Below are 22,732 nucleotides of genomic sequence, written 5' to 3'. Positions count from 1 at the left end.
CTAGTCAGCCAGTGAGAGATGGACTCTTTCTTAGAGGAGTTCAATCATTTCATTTGGGGCATCATCTGTCTCCTCTGTGTCACCCTGCTGGTGAATCTTCACTGTCGAAATAGAGAGAGCTGAAGGCCAAAGCCACCACTTCTTTGGGACACAGATGGCACCTTATATTGAGCATCCACACCCCCTCCCCCCAAAACCCCCACCTCCCGCCACCAAGACAGTCTGCCTGGCAATGTATTTCATTCCTGATTAAGGGCTCTGACCCGAAACGTTGATTTTCCTGCTCCTCAGATGCTGCCTGACCTGCTGTGTTTTTCCAACAACACACTCCCAACTCTGATCTTCAGCATCTGCAGACCTCACTGTCTCCTAGTTGATTTCAACCGTACTGTGAATCCTCTTCCAAGGACGCCTACCTTGAAGAAGTTCTCCTCCACTCTCTACAATTCCTGATGAAGGGCTCCGGCCTGAAACATCGATTTTCCTGCTCCTCGGATGCTGCCTGACCTGCTGTGCTTTTCCAGCAACACACTCTTAACAATGTATTTATTCTGCCAGGCATATGGCATCAGTTAGGATGTGCAATTCCTGTTTGTGGATCACCCTGGTCTTTGTAAGCTTTTACAGCAGCTGGCTAACATTTAGAATAGTCTGACCAAACTTTGGAGCATGATCACCTTATGCCAGAGTTCTCCCCATCAGGGGTAGTGGCTGTGACATGGGAGCACTGCTTCAGACTCCTTACCTATACCAATATAGATTCAATGGTTGGTAGAGGAGAGGGCTTGATAGGGCTTAGCAGACCCAGGGATGTGTTCAATGGCAGAGGAGCAAGTTGTTGAGGCAGCTCAGGCATTCAGGGGGCTTCTGATTGACCTGTGACCTTTACCATCTAGAAGAACAAGGGCAACAGATACATGGGAGCATCAAAAACAAAAACAGAAGTTTCTGGAAAAGCTCAGCAGGTCTGGCAGCATCTGTGGAAAGAATAAAAAGGTAATGTTTCGAGTTGACTGACCCTTCCTCAGAACTGATGGTGGCCAGGAAAATGTAAGTATATATACAGAAGATAAGGGGAGAGGGTGTAAGGAGTAAACATTAAGCAGGAATTGAGCCCAAAGAGAGAAAGAAGAACAGATGACAGACAAAAGAGTGGATAATAATCTGGCTAAAAGGGTGAATAGCTGTTAATGGAGACTGTTAGTGGCTAACGCTAGGCAGACTATGCGATAACAAGGTCTGGTGTGTGGGTTTGCGGGTGAGGGCATGGGAGAGTTCAGGCTCTAAAATGATTGAACTCAATATTGAGTCCAAAGGGCTGCAGGACCCCAAATGGATAATGAGGTGTTGTTCATCCAGGGTTCTTGCGCTGAGCTTCCCTGGAACATTACAGCACGCCTGAGACAGAGATGTTGGCCAGGGAACAGGGTGGTGTGTTAAAGTAGCAGGCACCTGGAAGCTCAGGGTCATAAATTTGCAGGCAGAACATAAGTGTTCTGTGAAGCAGTCACCCATTCTATGCTTCATTTCCCCAATGTAGAGGAGACCATATTGTGAGCAGCGAATGCAGTAGACTAGATTGTGGGAAGTGCAGGTAAAGCACTGCTGCACCTGGAACGTATCTTTGGGCCCTTGGATACTGAGGAGGGAGAATGGGCAGATGTTACACCTTCTGTGGCTGCAGGGGAACGTGCCATGGGGCTGTGGAGGGGTTATGGAAGTAAGGGAAGAGTGGACCAATGTGGCCAAGAGGGAATGGTACATACAGAAGATGCACATGGGAGGGGGGGGATATGTCTCTGGTGGTGCCATCTGGCTGGAAGTGGTGGAAATGGTGGCTGATGATTTTCTGGATGCTAGTGGGATGGTAGGTAAGTACAAAGGGAACCCTTTCGCCTATGGGAGAGGGAAGAGAGGGGGTGAGGGCAGAAGTGCAGGAGAGAGGTCAAGCCTGGCTGAGAGCCCAGTCGACAACAGTGCTGGGGAATCTTTGGTTGAGGATGAAGGTGCAGATTTTGGAGGCTCTCTTGACAAAGTTGGCCTCATCAGCATAAATGCAATGCAGACAGATGAACTGGGAGAATGGAATGGCGTTGGCTTGATTGGAAGCAGAGGGTAATAGTAGAAGGATGCTTGTTGGACTGGAGGCCTGTGACTAGCGGAATGCATACGGAGTCAGTGCTGGGCCCATTACTGTTTATTATCTTTATCAATGATTTGGAGGAGAACATACAAGACATGACTAGTAAGTTTGTTGGTGACACTAAAATAGGCCATATTGTGGTCAGTGATGAAGGTTTTCAGCAATTGCAGCATTACTTTGATCAGCTGGGGAAGTGGACTGAGAAATGGCAAATAGAGTTTAATATGGATAAATGGGAGGTCTTGCATTTTGGAATGTCAAATCAAGGTAGGAGTTTCATGGTGAATGGTAGGACTTTGAGTGTAGTAGAACAGGGGAATCTTGGAGTTCATGTTCACAGTTCTCTGAATGTGGAGTCAAAGTTAGACAGGGCAGTGAAGAAGGCTTTTGATACACTGGCCTTCGTCAGTCAGGGCATTGAGTATAGAAGTTGGGAAGTTATGTTGCAGTTGTACAGGACATTGATGAGGCTGCACTCTTGGAGTATTATGTTCAGTTTTGGTCACCTTGCTATAGGATGTCCTTAAACTGGAAAGAGTGCAGAAGACATTTACAAGAATGTTGCCAGGATGCAAGGGTCTGAGTTATAGGGAGAGGTTGGACAAGTTAGGACATTTTTCTTTATTGCATAGGAGATTGAGGGGGAACCTTATAGAGGTGTATAAGATCATGAGAGGCATGGATAGGGTGAATGCACTCAGTCTATATCCCAGGGTTGGGGAATCATAGACTAGAGGGCATCAGTTTAAGATTAGAGGGGAAAGAATAAGCGGGAACCAGATGGGTAATGTTTTTACACAGAGGGTGGTACACATATGGAATGAGCTGCGAACAGAAATGGTTGAGGCGGGTACAATAACAATATTTTAAAAGGCATTTGGACAAATGCATAGATAGGAAAGGTTTAGAAGGGTATCAGCCAAATTCAGGGAAATGGGGTTAGCGTGCACTGACATTTTGGTCAGTATGGATCAGTTTGGGTCAAAGGGTGTGCCTCCATAAAGTAGGACTCTATGACTCTGAGTCTTTACATGAAGCAATATTTGCAGATAAGTAGTCCAACACTTGCAAGTTCCTTCCAAATCACTTACCATCTTGACTTGAAACTAGGTCGCCATTCCTTCACTGTCTTTAGATATAAAAGACATTCTCTCCTGAACAGTGTTGTTTGATTTGATTTGATTTATTAGTGCCACATGTATTGAGATACAGTGAAAATGATTCTTTTGTGTGTGCTATTTGGAAAGATCATACCTTACGTAAGTGCATCATGGTAGTTGAACAGAGCTCTACAATGTTACAGCTACAGAGAAGATGCAGAGAGAGATTGATTTCAATATTTGAGAGGTCATTCATAAGTCTGATGAGGAAGAAGCTGTTCTTAAATCTCTTGTTACATGTTTTCAAACTTTTGTATCTTCTGCCCAACAGAAGAGGGTAGAAGAGAGTATAACCGGGGTGGGAGTGGCCTTTGATTATATTAGTTGTTTTCCTGAGGCAGCAGGAAATATAGTGAGTCAATGGTAGGAAGGTGGCTTTGTATGATGGACTGGGCTGTGTTCACAATTGTCTAATTTCTTGCGGTCTTGTGAGGAGCAGTTGCCATACCAAGCTGTGATGTATCCGGATAGGGTCCTTTTCATGGTGCATCTGTAAATATTGGTAAGAGTCATTGAGGACATGCAAATTTCCTTAGCTTTCTGAGGAAGTAGAGGTGTTGGTATGCTTTTTAAACTGTGGTATCAGTATGGGTGGACCAGGACAAATTGTCGGTGACAAAATTTTATTTTGAATTAGAATTCTTTGAGAAGGTAACAGTTTTATTATGAGCTTACCTACATTAAATGTACTGCATAGGTTCAAGAGAAAGGCCCACCACTCATTCTCAATGACAGTGATGGATGGGCCATAACTACTGACTTGGCCAGCAATAGCCACATCGTGTTGATGTTGAAAAAAAATCGCAATGGCAGCTGATTGCCCTAACATTACTGAGACTAGATTCACATTCCAGGTTTATTCATTAAGTTTAAATTCCACCAACAGTTGTGGTGGAATTTGGACTATTGAACTCTTAGCTCAGTGATTTTATTATCATGTTGCCATGTCACCCTACTACATGACAGGTAAGATGTTTTAATTCCACAAATGAACATGACTAAACCGTTGGGTTGTTGTCAAACCAAACTGTCTGTCGTAAATTAGGTTGCTTCTAAACGCTATTTAAAATAAGCATGTCACCCTTTACCTTGGCTACATATGTATATATAAAATGGGAGGAAAAATAGATCATTCAGCCCCTCTAGCCTGCTGTGCTGTTCAATAAGATCATGGCTGCTCTGTTTGTGTTCAAAGTTCCACATTTCCATATCCTAATTTTCACTTTTCTTTCAAAGGCTAGCAACAATCTATCTAGCTCTGACTTACAAGTATTTAATCAGCCTGCTTTCACCACCTTCTGTGGCAGAGAGTTGCAAAGTTGTATAATCGTCTGAGAGAAAATCATTTCCTTCTGCCCTTAAAGGGCAACCACTTGTTTTAAAATAGTGCTCCATATTTCTGGATTGACACATGTAAGGACACATTCTTATCACATGTACCTTGTCAAGACCATTCAGGATCGTAAATACTTCAATCAATTCATTCTTCACTCTTTCCAACAACAGCTGAAACAAGCCCAGCTTGTTCAACCTAACATTATAAAGCAACCCACTCATCCCGGGTATCAATCTGGTAAACCTTCACTGAAACAACTCCAATGCATTTACATTCTTCCACAAGTACAAAGACCAATTCTGTACATAATATTCGAGATGTGGAATCACTAATACCTTAAATAACTGAATAGTATCATACTTTCTTTTATGGTCAGTTCCTCTTATAATAAAGGATACCATCTCATTACTCTTCTGATTAACCTTGTACTTGCCTACTGCCTTTTTGAGACTCATGCACTAGAATACCCAAATCCCTCAACACCTCAGAATTCAACAGTCATTCTGCATTTAAGTAATTCTCTGCTTTTTCATTTTCCTGTCAGTGTGAACAATTTCCCATTTCCACATCATACTCCATAGCCATATGTTTGGCAACTCATTTAATCTACCTTTTACTTGCAACGTCCTATGTCGTCTTCACAACATTTGTTCTTACCTATCTTGGTGTCATCTGCAAATTTAATTACCATGTCTTCAATCCTCTTGTCTAAGTCATGGATGTAAATTATAAAATGTTGATGCTGGAGTCCACATGTCACATTGTCTCAATCAGCCAAAGACCAATTGCATTGCATTTATAAAGACACAATATGATCCAGCAGATTCAGCAAGGCTTCATGAAACAGAAATCATTCCTGACAAATTTATGAGAATTCTTTGAAAAGTAACAAGAAGGTCAAAAAAGTGGAAGCAGTCGGTGTAATAATTTTGGATTTTCAGAAAATGTTTGCTAAGGCACCAGACATTAGGCTGTGTAATTAAATAAGAATCCAGAGTGTTGGAGGGAGCATATCAGCATGGATAGAGAATTGGCTAAGTACTAGAAGACAGAGAGTTGGAACAAGGGATGCATTTTCAGGATGGCAACCTGTAACTAGTTGCATGTCTTAGGAATCAGTGCTGGGCCCACAATGTTTTGCAACTTATATTAATGATTTGGATAAGGAAAGTTAATGTAGAATAGCTAAATTTATGGATGACACAAAAAAGTGATGAGGATGACACAAAGGAGTATAGACAGGTTAAGTGAGTGGGCAAACAATTGGAAGATAGCATATAAAGTGGGGAAATGTGAGATTGATCAAATGAGCTTTGTTTAGCTTAGGTAAATTAGAATGTGATAATATAATTGATTATGCTGTTGGTTGTGACATGGAAAGAGTTAATAAGAAACTGCTTTGGATGATCTAGTGCCCTCAAGGCACATTTTTTAATTTTCAAAAATATACTTTATTTGTAAAAAAAACATATTACATAGTTACTAAAGCAGTTCCGCTCTGTAGAGTGGTATATGAAGAAAACAAACAAACATTGGCCTTCCTTCCTCTGTCTAACAATCAAACTTAAGGTATCTCTTACTTCTGTAAGATGACATTTATGTACGTTTGAGGTATTGGGAGCATCTGATAACTGAACAGACTCCCATTTAACTTTGGCCGAGAGACTTCAGACAGTGCCTCGGCAGCAGCTACCCTAAGCTTTATTGTGTCCCTCAGCACATAGTCCTTGATCTTGGAATGTGTCAGTCTGCCAGGTTCGGTCAAGGTCAACTCCTTACTCTGGAAGACCAACAAGTTTTGGGCAGATCAAAGAGCATCTTCCACTGAGTTGATGGCCCTCAATGCACAGTCGATGTTTGTGTTGGTGTCTGTCCCAGGGAACAGACCATAGAGTGGAGAGAGTGGGTGTCAAACTGTGCTTAAACTGATTTAGAAAGTAACAGCTGAATGTGTCCATACAATAGCTGCTTTGCTTTTTGGTAAGTATTGCTGAGTATTGCACCAGTCTGTATCTTGTTGCTTTATTGGTTAAAATCTCAAATGAAAACTATGATATTGGGATTTGAACTGCAGAACTCTAAACCGTACACAACCTCCAAGTTCTCTTCCAAACTCCACACCATGTGGATTTGGAAATATATCATCTTTGCTTTATTCACACTGGGTCGCAATCCTGGACCTCCCTTCCTAACAGCACTTTAGACATCCCTGCACCCAAGACTCACAGGGTTTCAAGGAGGCAGCTCCAACCGTCTTCTCCAAGTTGGAACAATAAATGCTGGCCTAGCTAGCAATGGCCACCTCCCATGATCGAATAATTAAGCATTATAAATGCAGAATAACGAAAATAATGAGAATAGGGAGAAGAAAGACATGGTAGCAGTAATATTATTTTCATGTCTTTTAAGAATGCAGTTAGTATTCCTTTGTGTTACAATAGTAAAGCTACTTTTGAGTTTATAGAATTTTCTTATAGTTCGCAAATATCTTCCATTTTGGTTAATGACCCAATTCCTCTTTGGAAGCCATAATCTCAGACAGTTTGCTCCAGGCCATAATCACGTGCTGTGTTAGAAGGTTTGTCCTTGTGTCACCATTGTCTCATTTGGTGATTAGCTTAAATCTGTGTCCTCTGCTTTATGATTCTTCAATCAATGGGAACAGTTTGCTTTGTCTTTCACTCGGAGAAATTAGAGTTAGAGCACAGCACAGAGACAGGCCCTTTGGCCCAATCTAACCCTATGTCCCAGCACTTGGCCCATATCCTTCTAAACCTTTCCTCTCCATGTATTTGTCTAAATACCTTTTAACTGTTGTTAATGTACCCGCTGTAACCACTTCAGCTGCAGCTCATTCCATATGCATACCATCCTCTGTGTAAAAAAGGCTGTCCCTCAGATTCCCTTTTATTCTTTCATCTTTAATTTTAAACTGATGGCCTCTAGACCTTGATTCCCCCACCCTGGGAAAAGGACTAATTGCATTCCATGCCTCTCGCCATCTTACACACTTCTATGAGACTCCCCCCCACCCACCACTCCACCTCAGTCTCCTACACTCTGAAGAAAAAAGTTCTAGTTTGTCCAACCTCTCCCTATAACTCAGACTCTTGGGTCCTGGCAACATCCTTGTAAATTTCTTCTGCACTCTTTCCAATTTAATAACATCCTTCCTTTAGTAGGATGACCAGAACTGAACTCAATACTCCAAGTTCAGCCTCACCAATATCCTGTACAACTGCAATGTAACTTCCCAACTTGGACACTCAGTGCCCTGACTGAAAAGTGTATGAAAAGCCTTCTTCACTGCCCTGTCCACCTGTGACTCCACTTTCAGAAAACTGGGCAGCAGAACTCCAAAGTCCCTCTGTTCCACTATTGCTTTCTCTGAGGTATTTACAGTTAGTTTTGTTGCACTACTTCTCTGGGCAAATGGCACTTAAAGTCAAACCATCTGGCCAAGAGTTAAGGACAATAGAACTGCACCTTGATGTATCCTTTGACCTAGTCATTCAGCTTCATAACCTGATGAAAATTAATTCTCCCCTTCTTCACTTACTGACAGCTGGTTTCTAGACAACGAAATTCACCATCTCAGGCAGATTTACAATCGTTATGATTGAGAGTACAATTTCTTATCGTGCACCTTGGGACTGAAAAGGGTGGCATGGTGGCTCAGTGGCTAGCACTGCTGCCTCACAGCACCAGGGACCCAGTTCGAGTCCAGCCTCAGGCGACTATCTGTCTGTGTGGAGTTTGCACATTCTCCCTGTGTCTGTGTGGGTTTGCTCTGGTTTCCTCCCACAATCCAAAGATGTGCAGATCAGGTGAATTGGCCATGCTAAATTGCCCATAGTGTTAGGTGGATTAGTCAGAGGGAAATGGCAATGGGTGGGTTACTCTTTGGAGGGTTGGTGTAGACTTGTTGGGCTGAAGGGCCTGTTTCCAAACTGTAGGTAATCTAATCCAATTAACTTGAACTACACCTGCTCCTGTGGAGGTTTTCCCTACAGTGCACCTGTTAGGGACTGCCAGGTGGAAGTGCTGGTATGGAAGACAATTTCAGTCAGTGAAGGGGGAGGACCTTGAAGTAGCTGACTTTCCCTCTAAATTAAATCCATAAATTCTGATAGTGCTTGCATTGGTTGTTGCCTTCAGCAGGAACTGGGAGGTCGATTTCTTGAAGTTTCCTCGCTGTCCCTCCTGGTGCAGCAGCAATTCGGTCTGACAGGATAATTCAGGATTTTCCACAATCCCTAACCATAGGCCCTTCTTAGCAGTGTGGGTATACTGCTGGAGCTCTGCCCTGCATTGAAGTTTAGCTCCAGCCCAGGGAAATAGGTTGAAGTCAGAATGGATTAAAAGGGAGGTTGAATTCACCTTGAGTGAATCCTGATCTAAGTGCGTGTGTACTTGTTTCTCAGGGAAGAATCTTATAAACATCTGAGAGAGGTGGGCTCTGGAGAGATGTCTGGTAGAATCAAATGGGAAGCCTGGTGAGGCCCACCTTAACATTCTCTCGCCTCGAGGTGGTGGGCTGAGATTCTCACTAGGCAATGGCAATTGCCAAATGACAGCGATTAACCTTTGTTACTTTTCTTGTTTGGGCGGCATGGTGGCACAGTAGTTAGCACTTGGTGGCACAGTGGTTAACACTGCTGCCTCACAGCGCCAAAGACCCGGGTTCAATTCCTGCCTCTGGCAACTGTCTGTGTGGAGTTTGCACATTCACGCCGTGTCAGCGTGGGTTTACTCCGGGTGGTCCAGATTCCTCCCAAATTCCAAAAATGTGCAGGTTAGCTGAGTTGGTCATGCTAAATTGCCCGTAGTGTTAGGTGAAGGGGTAGGTGTGGGGGAGTGGGTGTGGGTGGGTTGATCTTTGGAGGGTCGGTGTGAACTTGTTGGGCCGAAGGGCCTGTTTCCACAGTGTAAGTAAGCTAATCTAAAACCCAACTCAACTCATTAATGTTATGTTTGTGATCTTACCAAAGCTCACCAATAGGACCTCAAAATAGAGCACCAATATTCCTATCTGCCATTCCGAGGCAAATGTCAGGAACCATGCAGAGCAGCTCCGGATGGACAATGACTGTCCCAGTCTTTTAAAGATGGCACCAGAGCCAGTGGTGATATTTGGTGAGTGGCAAATTGTTCTGGGAATGGTGCATGGTCATTTGTGGCAGAAATCAGACATGAAACACATTATATGGGTGAGAACATCAATTGATGAGGTTCATTTGGTAAGATCTAGCAAGAAGACTTACTCAGTCTCGTGGCGAGAATCTCACCAATAAAATCTTGACTCGAGCTCAGCCAAAAAAATGTAAAATTCAATCCTCAGTCTCTTTATAACCCTCAAAGTATGTTTCTGTGTTTCCTCATAGCTGTGGCTCCATCCAGTGACCTTAGCCTGTAACTACATGCAGGCTCAAATCAGGTTTTCTTCCCCTCAACTCCCATTACAGTATTTGATGGCATGCATGCTGTTCCAGGTAAGATCTCATTTTGTATTGCCACCTACAGGTTTAATAGATAACTGGAAAAAAGTGAATACTTTTATCATGGGATTTCCAAAAGAGCAAGCTTATATTAGAGTTCTTAATGGAATGTACAAGCATGGAGTTTAATATACCGTAAATAGATATTTTACATCCTTACTTCACAAGTTTTAATGCAAAATTTTATCTTTAGTTGATTAAATAAATGGATTGAAAACCACAATAGCATAGATTGAAAGTGACACTTGATACAGGATCTCACGCCAAATATTCGGTTTTTTTATTGGATGACCTTCTTTCCATCATAAAGACAGAAGTGGGCATATTCACTGACAGCATGTTCGGCATCTTGGGGATCTAGCACCCTTCTGGACTCCGTATCGAGTTTAATAATTTTAGGGCCTGAGCATCTTCTCTCACGTCCTTACCCTTGCTCCCACAAACCAGGCATTGTCATAACAAGGGCTGCTACCACAACATCCCGTTGTCAGGTTGTAATAGTCTCCATTAGCAGCTATTGATTCTCCCAGGCTGACTGTTACTCATTCTTTGCCCATTTGTTGCTCTCTGTCTCTGGATTCATCTTCACCTATCACTTAATGCTTCTCCTCCCATGCCCCTTCCATTCCATTTCATCTTCAGCATATGTACCAACATTTTCCTTGTTACAATCAGTTCTGAAGGGTTACTGGGCCTGAAACACTAACTCTGCTTTCTCTCCACAGTTGCTGCTAGACGTATTGAGTTTTTGCAACAATGTCTGTTTTTGTTTCAGATTTCCAGCATCCAAAGTTCTTTGATGTTTTTTGTTCAGCACTATTCTGACTCCTCAGATACTGAGGTAGTCTATTTCATATGTAGCATTACCTGGATGATATTCAATTTTATGCAAATTAGTGGCAAATAGCATTCATGCTGCATAAATGCCAGGCACTGACCATCTTAAATAAGAATGAATTTGATTACCATCCCTGGACATTCAATTGCATTAACATCACTGAATTTTCCACAATCAACATCCTGGGCAACTCAGCTGGACTAGCCGCACAAATACTGTGGCTGCAAGAGTAGATCAGAGGCTAGGAATGCTGTCAAGAATAAGTCACCTTCTGACTCCCTAAAGTTTGTCTATCATTTACAATTCAAGAGGCAGATACAAATAAAACATTTAAAAACATTAGGCCAAGTAATGAATAGGAAAGGTTTAGAGGGATAAGGGTCAAACGCAGGTAAATGGGGCTAGTTTAGTTTAGAATACCTGGTTGGCATGATTGAGTTGGACCAAAGGGGCTGTTTCTGTGCTGTATTGACTCTATGACTCTAAATCAAGCGTGCGATGGCATATTGTGCACTTGCCTGGATGAGTGTAATTCTAATTGCACTCAAGAAGCTTGACAACATCCAGGACAAAACAACCTGCTTAATTGGCACTACATCCATCCTCTTCAACCTGCACTGGCACAACCAGTGACACGCAGTGGCAGCCGTGTGCACCGTCTACTGCAATAACCTTCAACAGCATGTTCCAAGCCCCTGACATCTACCACCTCGACAGACAAGAGACACGGATGCATTGGAACACCACCACTTGCAAGGTCCACTCCAAGCAACACACCATCCTGACTTGGAAATATAATACCATTCCTTCACAGTTGCTGTGTTAAGATCTTGGAACTCCCTTCCTAATAGCGATGAGGGTATATCTGCAACTTATCGACTGCCATGCATTGCCTTTTCAAGGGCAATATATTCCAGCCTTGGTAGGAATGCCCACATATTATGAATGAACAAAAAGCAAGTTCTGATGTTTATTTCCAGTTGCAGATGATATAAGGGACATTTAACTCTGAGGAATATTCAAGTATAGGATCCTTGTCAATACAATTTATTGCAGAATGTCAAAAAGAGGAAATATATATTTAAAGTTGAACCTGCATCATAACCTCCAATCGTAATGGTTGATGCCAAGAATACACAAGTTTTTTTCTTGTGATTGCTACTGCTAGAGTGAAAATGTGTAATTTGCAAGTTCCTGCAATTTGCTTCCCATTATAGTATACTTGCCCATATTGAGACTGATATTTCATTTCACAGGGTTATACAGCATAAAGCAAAATCATTCAGCTCAACAAACTTCTGATTTTCATATTTAATTCTATTATCATAACCAATATATAACCCTTCTTCCTGGTGTGTTTGTTAGGTTCTCTTTATATCTGAATTCCCTATTTGATTTCCATTGTAGAATGCTGGTGGGGAGCTGTGTAACGGATTTTGTTCCCTGCCCACTCAGGTTATGATGATTGGAAATTTCATGCGATGAGAAAATTACTGAGTGAGAATACCAGTACATCCTGGTTGTCAAGAACTGACCTGGGATGTTTATCATTGACTAGAACATTCAGTTTATGACTCAGTTTAATATTTAATCCAATGGAATGCCGTTTAGACCTTGCAGTACGGTCAGTACTACTCTGAAGAGTTCGCCTAGTTCATGTATTCAAGTCATGTATTGAAGTGAGTATGGAAACGATAGCATTCTGACTCAGAACGAAAGCTACCACCAGATAAACAAAAATGATACCTAAACCATTTGTTTTAGTGTAACTGAAGCTGCAGGCATTAATATTTCCGAACAACAGTGTTACTTTTTTGAGGTCAGATTGCACATTGATGCAGTGGGCTTTATGGCCAAAAGGATTTTGACATCTCAATCATTCCCACATTTTTGGCTCAGCAACATTATTCTGAAACCACATTTAATCTGAAATAACATTTAACATTTTTAGCTGAAAAAAGGAAGACACTGTACCGTAGAATTCCTTGCAGCTATCCGAAGTTTAAGCTTAAACAAAAACACTTTAGGTGTGATTGGTATTCTGAGCACAAATTGCTCTCAAAATTGTGCTACTTTTCTGACATGATGTTATCATCAAGTTTCAAGCCCAAGCTTCTTTTCATAATCACAAACATAAACCTCTCTGCAAATTAACACAACATTTTAGGTTTCAGAAAGGATCTGGTTATTTTTTTCCACAGGAACCTTTTACTATTTTATTAATGCAGTTGAAAATGAGTTTAATCACAAAAAAAAGAGATTTTAATGAGTGCCTAGTCCAAGAACTATGACTTTCCCTAATTTAAATGTTTTATTCATTCGCAGAATGTGCCAGCACTGTTAAGACCATCACTTGTTGTCCATCCCAACTGTCCTGCAGAGCATGGTGGTGAGTCACTTTCTTGAACTTCCCATAGAGTGTTTAGGGAAGGAATTTCACGATTTTGACCAATCAGTGGTGCAGGGGTAGCAATATAGTTTGGAGTATGTGACGTGGAGGAGAACTTGCAATTGATAGCGTCCTCCTGTGCTCATTGTCACTGTCCTTCCAGGCTACATGTCCTCGGATTTCCCTGCTGCCTGGAACTCCAAAGCGTGAGCACAGTAGCATCTGCAGAAACTAAAAGTATGTGTGCAGCTGAAGAAGGAAGCATTGGGAAGTTGATGGAGTGTATCTTTTAAATGTTAGATCAGTTGTTAATTTTAAATCCGAGATGGAAATTATTTTTTCAATAAGCAAAGGTATTATGGGAAAACAGCCAAAGGCAGGTAATGGAGTCAGGCCACAGATCAGCCACGGTCTCATTGAATGGCAGAACAGCCTCAAGGAGCTGAATGGTTTACTATTCCTAATTTATACTCTCCAGTCGCAGTGTGCCAGTATATTTAGGGAGTGAATGTTTAAGGTGGTGGGGCTTTGGGCACCAATGAAGCAATAAACTGTGCCCTGATTGAAGTGAATCTCTTGAGTTACAGATAATCAGTGATGAGGCTGGGTAGCCCCGTTGTCTGTACAATAGATTTGATATGTAGAGTGACACCAAAAACTTGAGTTCAATTCCTGCTTCAGCTGAGGTATTATGAAGGACTCTCTTTCTCAACTTCTTCCCCTCACTTCAGATGTGGGAGCCCTCAAATTAAATGATCACTTATTGCCCCTCTCATTATGGTCTGGTAAGATTATGGTAATTTTACCTTTACAAGTCACTCAGGCAATCAGAAAATAACTGCACAACTGAAATTGCCTAAAAGAAACTGTGCTGAGCCACTTTCTAGTTTCATAGATACACAAGAGTTCGTTTCTAACTAAATTAGCAATGTTTTCCAAATTTTTAAGAATACATCAATTTAGGCTTTGTGCCGAAACATTGCTCAATTTAAGAGCCTCCACAAAAGGGTGTAAAAGCTGCAGTTCACCGTGGTGATTTATTCAGTCTGCAGGTTTGGCCAGCTTCCAGTTTTGAACCCAGTACAAAAAAAATGACAGAAAGTCAAGTTCCACCAATTGTTGTTTTGCAATTCCTCAATGTCCGATATTGTTTTGTTCTATTTTGGGTGAATTGTGTTCACCTTAGTGAAAATTCTACCCAAAAATGACTAAGTTCTTCACATAGATCACCCAACTGGTGAATGGAAAAGAGCAGCAATTGTGTTATGATTGGGCCAACCTCCATTGGAGAGGTAACAAAACAACATGTCGCCAGCTCATGAGTATTTCCAAGGACAGTTCAGAGATGATTCTAGAGATAACAATTGATTACTTCATCTTTCACTTTTAAATTCAACATACAATTGACAACCAAGAGGTAAAAACCAGTGAAAAGAACTTGGAAATGAATGTACTGGTCACAACTGAGCCTTCATTTCGAAGAATACAAGCTGAGTCAGACTGGTATGTCTCAGTTGTGAGTTTAAATATTTTTCTTTTGAGGGGACATTAAATAGTTTCTTTAATCAATTAGTTGGTATAAAAATAGTTGAGGTTAACAGTTTAGAAACCCATATGAGAGAAAGTTGTGAGGTTATGCCTTACTAATTTGAATATTTTTTAGGATGTAGCAAGAAATGGGTAAAGGTGCCCAGTTGACAGGGAGGGGTTTGGGTGGGATGCTTTTCAGAGGGTTGATGTGGACCTTTTGGGCCAAATGGCCTGTTTCCACACTGTGGGAATTCTATGATTCTAAGTACATAGTTTCTTGAAAGTGGAGTTGCAGGTAGACAGGGTGATGAAGAAGGTATTTGGTACACCTGCCTTCATTGGTCTGAGCATTGAACTAAGAATCCCTACAGTGTGGAAACAGGCCATTTGGCCCAAAAAGTCCACACTGACCCTCTGAAGAGTAACCCATCCCCCTACATTTACCCCTAACACAGGCATCTCTGAGCACTATGGGCAATTTAGCTCAGCCAATCCACCTGCCCACACATCTTCGGACTGTGGGAAGAAACCAGAGCACCTGAAGGAAACCCAGACAGACATGGGGAAAATGTATAACCCCCACACAGACTGTTGCCCAAAGCTGGAATTGAACCCGAGTCCCTTGCACTCTGAGGCAGCAGTGTTAACTACTGAGCCACCATGCCACCTAAATACTGCCTATGGCTGTAAAATGCACTGGTAAGACCACTTTCAGAGTACTGTGTAAAATTCTGGTCATCCTGCTCTATGAAGGATGTTATTAAACTGGAAAGTATGCAAAAAACATTTACAAGAATGTTTCCAAGACTGGAGGATTTGAGTTATAAAGAGAGGCTGGCTTGGCTGGGACTTTTTTCCCCAGAGCATTGGAGGTTGCGGAATGACCTTATAGAGGTTTGTAATATTATGAGGGGCATAGATAAGGTGAATAGCCAAGCTATTTTCCCAGGGTAGGGGAGTCCAAAACTAGAGGGCATAGGTTTAGGGTGAGAAGGAACAGAGTTAAAAGGGACCTGAGGGGCAATGTTTTCACATAGAGGATGGTGCACATATGAATGAGCTACCAGAGGAAGTGGTAGAGGTGGGTAAAATTACAACATTATTGTTTCCCTAAAGGTTATCAGCAGTCCAGATAGATTTTCACAATAACCAGTGATGATCACCAATTTCAGGTTATATTAATTGTACTTAAATTGTACCAGCTGCCATAAAAGTGTTTGAACTGGTGCCTCCAAAAATCTAGAAAGTAGGAGCAAGAATGGGCCATTCAAGCCTGCTCTACCATTCGTCTGTCCTCTGGTCTAATCCTTATGCACCTGGTATTCCCAGGCAGTCTCCCATCCAAGTACTAACCAGGCCTGAGTCTGCTTAGCTTCTGAGATCAGGCATTTGCAGACCAGTATGGCCATGGGTGATACTAAATAGACCTGAGAAGGGTCTGATGTAAGTCTTATGCCCAAAACGTCAATTCTCCTGCTCCTCAGATGCTGCCTGACTGGTGTGCTTTTCCAGCAATACACTCTTGGCCCTGGTCTAATCTGGTGATATTATCACTATACCACTGCCTCCTTTTGCTTTTTTGTTATTTATTCATTTGTGGGATATGGGCGTTACTGGCTGGCCATTGTTTATTGCCCGTCCCTAGTTGCCCTTGCGAAGGTGGTGGTGCACTTCTTGAACCACTACAGTCCACCTGCTGTGGGTTGACCCACAATGTCATTGGAGGTGGAATTCCAGGATTTTGCCTCAGCGACAGTGAAGGAATGATGATATGTTTCCAAGTCAAGATGGTGAGTGGCTTAGAGGGGAACTTGAAGGTGGTGGTGTTCCAGTATATCTGCTACCCTTGTTCATTTAGGTGGAAGTAGTTATGCTATCAGAGGATCTTTGGTGAATTTCTGCAAGGCACCTTGTAGATGGTACACACTGCTGCTACTGAGTGTCGATGGTGAAGGGAGTGGATGCTTGTGGATGTAGTACCAATCAAGTGGGCTTCTTTATCTGGATGGTGTAAATTTTCTTGAGTGTTGTTTGTGCTGCACTCATCCAGGCAAGTGGAACATATTCCACCACACTCCTGACTTGTACCTTGTAGATGGTGGACAAGCTTTGGTGAGGTGAGTAGCTTGCTGGAATATTCCTAGCCTCTAACCTGCTCTTGTAGCTACTGTGTTTATTTGGTGAGTCGAGTTAAGTTGCTAGTCAATGATAACCCTCAGGATGTTGGCAGTGGGGGATTCAGTGATGGTCATATCATTGAATGTCGAGGAGCAATGGTCAGATTGTCTCTTATTGGTGATGGTCATAGCCTGGCGTTTGTGTGGCATGAATGTTACTTGCCATTTCTCAGCCCAAGTCTGGGTATTGTTCAGATCTTGTTGCATTTGAACATGGACTGCTTCAGTGTCTGAGGAGTCATGAATAATGCTGAATATTGTGTAATCATTGGTAAATATCCCCACTTTTGACCTTATGATGGATGGAAGGTCATTGATGAAGCAGCTGAAGATGGTTGGGCCTATGACACAAACCTGAGGAATTCCTGCAGATATGTCCTGGAGCTGAGATGGCTGACCTCCCACAGTCACAACTATTTTCATATGTGTCATGTTTGAATCCAACCAACAGGGAATTTTCCCCTGATACCTGTTGATTCCAGTTTTGCGAGGGCTCCTTGATGCCATGCTCAGTTGAGTGGAACCTTGATGTCAAGGGCTATCACTCTCCCCTCACCTCTGGAATTCAGCTGTTTTGTCCATGTTAGAACAAAGGCTGTAATGAGGCCAGGAGCTGAGTGGGGTTTGAAAAGTGTGACATTGGAAAAGCACAGCCTGTCAGGCAGCATCTGAGGAGCAGGAGAGTTGATGTTTTGGGCATATAAGCCCTTCGTCAGGAATGTGTAGGGGAAGGGGGCTGAGAGATAAATAGGGTGGTGGAAGTGGGGCTGGAGGATAAGGTAGCTGAGAAGGCGATAGGTGGATGCAGATGAGGGTAATAGTGATAGGTCAGTTGGGGGGTGTGGAGCAGATAGGTGAGAAGGGAGATAGACAGGTGGGACAGGTCAAGAAGGCAGTGCCAAGTGGAGGGTTGGATCTGGGACAAGGTGAGAGGGAGGGGAGATTTGGAAACTGGTGAAGTTAATGTTGATGCCCCCGCCTCACCCCAGATCCAATCCTTTCCTCAGGAGCTGAGTGGCACTGGCAGAACCCACACTTGGCGTTACTGAGCAGGTTATTGCTGAGCAGGCGCTGCTTGATAGCACTGTTGATGACACCTTCCATCACTTTACTGATGATCGTGAGTCGACTGATGGGGCGGTAATTGGCTGGGTTGGATTTTCACTACTTCTTGTGTATAGGATTTTCATTGAACTTTCCAGAATTAGGTTAGCTATTTTGATGAGTGGGAGAGAGAAATATTAACTTTCAGAGTTTCAGAGGATATTAACCTCAGTCTATTTCCTTCCTGGTTGCAGTATGAACCTGACAGGTTTTAGGAATGGAAATTCTTTGCTGTGCTACTGTCCCATTTTCCACAGGAACAAATGGGAACTAACTGTTGGGTGACCCTTGCTATCCGCTGGCACTCAGGCAAGTACAGTAAAGAAGGTCTTGATAGTCAGTCAACAGAAAAGTGGGTGGGGAATGGGAGATTTGGAAGAATGCTCCTGCACCTCCTGAAGTGAATGAAACAAATAAATGAAACAAATGTGTAAGGAAGGCCTCTTCAGTTTCCCCTTCAGCTGCTTGGAAAGCCATACTGACATCTATGCTTTGGCTATAGAACGACAGTAAAGAGATTGGTGGATGTCTTGCAACAGATTTGTCACTGGAGATCCGGAAGGATTCCCAGTCTTCCTGTAGGAGAGGTTTAGAAGACAGAAGTCACTGATTCTGTTAAAAATTGAAATATTTAAAATTCTGAGGGCATTTGACAGATTAGATGCAGAGGATCATTCCCCACTCTTGGAGGAATATATAACTTAAGGGGCACAGTTTAAAATCAAGGTATCTCCCACTTAAAATGTAGATGAGGAGGAATTTCTTCCCTCATGGTGTTGTTAGTGTTTGGAATTCTCTTCCCTAGCAAGCAGTGAAGGTTAGATCATTTAATACAGTCAAGGCTGATTTGGATAGGTCTTTGATTGACAAGAAAATTGAGGGTTTTTTTAAAAGATTAAATTCCCTACAGTGTGGAAACAGGCCCTTGGCCCAACAGGTCCATACCAACCCTCTGAAGAGTAACCCCTGCAGGCCCATTTCCCTTTGACTAATGCACCTAACAGTATTGGCAACTTAGCACAACCAATCCACCTGACCTGCACATCTTTGGACACTGGGAGGAAACCCACACAGACACAGGGAGAATGTGCAAATTCCACACAGACAGTTACCCAAGGCTGAAATCAAACCCAGGTCCCTGCTGCTGTGAGGCTGCAGTGCTAACCAGTGAGCTACTGTGCTAAACGCTGAGCCACCGTACCACCAAGAAAATGGGAAGAACAGGGAAGAAAAGAAAATGTAGTTAAGGCTGCATCTTACTGCTGTCTGACTGGTGGAACAAGCTCAGAGTCTACTACTACTCATTTGTTTTTATTTTTCTATGTTCTTACACTGGAATAGCTTTCCATAGCCCATTTTAGAATTATTCCCCATAGACTGAATAAACCCTCACATATGTATGCTACCACAGGGTCTGTACTGCTAAGGAAGTTAATGAAGTGTGCTTTTTGCCATTTTTGTGGGTCTGAGTTTGTTAGCCAAATAGTCTGTTTTCAAGAAAAATATGTTGTGTTGATTTTTATGCTACTAATCATTACCTTCTATAAACTTGCTTGTATATTATAATCTAAGTGTATTTGTGTCTGCAATGTATTTCATTTACTCCAATGACTGATCAACTTGCTAAATCTGACTGTTCCCTTATATTATTATTTCTCATTTCTATACAAGGGCAATTTTTAATCAAGGGTAACATTCAATTTGTTTTCTTGATTCCTTCTCAACTTGCAGATAATCTAATCTACAAAGAATCATTTTGAAAAAAATGTCAATTGTTCATTACATAATTACCTGTTTTAAAGCATTCATGAATTTTGAAGTTTTCACCATAGTGAGTTTCAGCCTCTCGGACATCAATAAAGTTTGCATCCTCGAAAGAATTATTTTATTTACATTGCTCAATTTTTCTATTTACCAATGGACCATAAATTTAGGGCCATATACAATTATGTTCTAAACTTACTAAAAATGAGAAATCAGATCTTATTTGTCAATTTTTCAACATATCTAGTTGCACAGTTATTTCAAATATAATGGAAAAGTTTTGTTGTACTTGGCAGTCGTCCTGATTTTGTTTTTGTTCACAGAATGAGGGCATTGGCTACTACACCAGGATTTCTTGCCCATCCCTAGTTGAGAGTCAACCACATTGCTGTGGGTCTGGAGTGACGTGTGGGCCAGAATAAGTAAGATGGCAGTTGCTTTCACTTAAGGGTATCAACGAATCATAGGGTTTTCCAATGATTGACAATGGTTTTATGTTCATTATTAAACTTGATTCCAGATTTTAATTGAATTTAAATTGCATCACCTGTTTCGGCGCGATTTGAAACCAGGTCCCCAGAACTGGGTCTCTGGATTATTGTCTCGTGATAATACCATGATCATTGCCTCCCCTGTATTGAATTTAATGAATAGCTTGACATTCTGAAAGGGTAAAATTTTACCACGTGATAGGAAAGAGAGAGAGAGAGAGAGAGAAAGAAAGAGAGAGAGACCAACATTGTCGATGGTTATCCTCTGAACACAAGGATCTGGCAGCATGTTGAGCTGACTTCCTCTCCTACAAAGATTCTTCAAAATGGAGGCTCCTTCTTGTTCTAGTAGCTCTGCTGTGGCTGGACAGCCAGCTGATCTCTGATTGGGCCAGTGGTGTGAACAGGTAGCCTCCATCATCTTTATTTAGATGGCAAGCCTGGTAGTTACCTATTGAGAGGCATCTCCAGGAAGGTTGCCTCTGGGATCCTGTTGACCACCTATATTGTGCCGTGGCCCTGAAAGAAATTTCCAACCAGAGTATCTTCATCAAGTTTCCACACACCACCTTTTTGTTATTGCCACCTCTGTGTTATCACTGTGATAATATTCATTGGTAACCTCATGCTAAGTAGTGCTATTTTTATTGAATAAGTTTTGTATCAAAATACACATCCTGGAGAAACCAGCATTCCAGTTCGATGATTAAAATCTGCTATTTCTTTCCATTTGTCTACATTTGGGCAGTTCTGGTTCTTGAGCAGCAGAATCTGGCAACTCACTAACACCAATTTTACCCCTGTAGGATTTCTGATAGTAATGATGGTGAAACTGCCAGTCTTCAGCACTGTTACATTTCCAAACTCCCTGGTGAAGCAAGGTTGGCTGACTCCTTCTGACACTCTAATGCCAATTGGAGGACCTCCCACAACATGCCTCCTTTAGCTTGTCCACCAACCAAAGGACAATAGATGAATTTCTGATTTCAATTCTGTAAGTCTTTGTTTTACAAGTTCCCTCCCTAAGAGAGTGTTTTTTTGATTTTTTTTTTGTTTACACAGTTTTTGAGCAGGAATGCCTTTCTACTTTTATTGACAGATTATTTCACTGTGACTGATTTGCAGAGACAAAGTTGATGTGTATAGCCATTCAAGGGTTGGGTTAAATGTCAAGGAGTTCTTTTCCTCAGGCTAGCAAATCTCTACTACAAAATGTTGACTAATGAGGGATAACATTTTGCGAATTATCATATAAAAGCTGGATGGTTCAATGAAAGCCATCATTGAATTTTAATTGGGCATTTTATTTGGGTCAGATGAGCAAGTAACACGTTCCAACTGAGGCAAGGAATTTCCAAGAATAACCATTTTCATAACCAAGAATAACATTAACACTGAATAACATTCACAGTAGTATGAAAAATCCTTACTGTTCGAAAAGTCAGCCATTAGGCATAATTTTCTGACATTTTGTTCGTAAGTTAACTCTAGCCTTTATGCCCTCTGGCCCCCCAATTAATTAAAATAAAGATGTGAAAGTCTTAAGCAATGTTTACTCAAGTTTTCAATGTGTGCTGTCAGTTGGCAGGCGCATAAATTCAGAAAATTCCGACTTAAGCTTTTCTTACACGGACAACATTAATGGAAGTTAATTTACTCAAGCACAGCCTCTTGGATTAATTGGGTTTTTGCCAAGTATATTGTTGAGTCATTTTTCATAAATTGTTGGGCAACACACTCTTCAATTAATGAATTTATCAACACATACATCCTCTACAGTGTGGAAGCAGACTATTCAGCCCATTGAGTCCACACTACCCCTCTGAAGAGTACTTCATCCAGATCCATTCCTCCCCTCCACACCCTAGGCCTATAATCCTTCATTTCCCATGGCTAATCCACCTAGTCTGTATATCTTTGGACTGCGGGAGGAAATCGGAACACCCAGAGGAAGCCCACACAGATAAAAGGAGAAGGTGCAAACTCCACACAGACAGTTACTCTAGGCTGGAGTTGAACCTAGCTCCCTGGTAACAGTGAGTCACCATGCTGCCCCAATGCACATACTGCTTAAATGGTTTATTAGCTGCTTGAGAAGAAATAGAGGTTTATTAAAACAAAACTGAGGTAATGAAGCAGGATAAGAAAGTAACCTGGAAAAAAATGGAGAATACAGGAAAAATAATGAAGTTGGTTTGCTGAAAATTAGCTCATCTCTGTTATGCAGTAGGAATTGCCTGAATTAATTGTTTTAATATTAGATCAAGCAGTCAACAAATATTGGGTTAAAACAATGACTGCA

The 22,732-nt window shown here is 41.8% G+C and overlaps 2 long non-coding RNA genes across 2 annotated transcripts in view; one reads left to right on the top strand and one right to left on the bottom strand.

Annotated features, from left to right (window-relative positions):
* The window catches only part of LOC148152196 (uncharacterized), a 71,954-nt gene that overhangs the window by 16,365 nt on the left and 32,857 nt on the right, over nucleotides 1-22,732 (bottom strand). The gene's annotated exons all lie outside the window — the stretch shown is intronic.
* On the top strand, nucleotides 10,029-21,363 carry LOC148152197 (uncharacterized). The gene is made up of 4 exons (XR_015757979.1): nucleotides 10,029-10,131; nucleotides 13,301-13,364; nucleotides 20,263-20,361; nucleotides 21,237-21,363. It is a non-coding gene; the product is annotated as an uncharacterized LOC148152197 (long non-coding RNA).

Source organism: Chiloscyllium plagiosum, unplaced genomic scaffold (genome assembly GCF_037043375.1).
Source record: "Chiloscyllium plagiosum isolate Xiang-an unplaced genomic scaffold, Cpla_swu_hap1 HiC_scaffold_1, whole genome shotgun sequence".
Lineage (NCBI taxonomy): Eukaryota > Metazoa > Chordata > Chondrichthyes > Orectolobiformes > Hemiscylliidae > Chiloscyllium > Chiloscyllium plagiosum.
The sequence above is the reverse complement of the archived record's forward strand: the minus strand, read 5'-3'. Positions and strand labels throughout refer to the sequence as shown.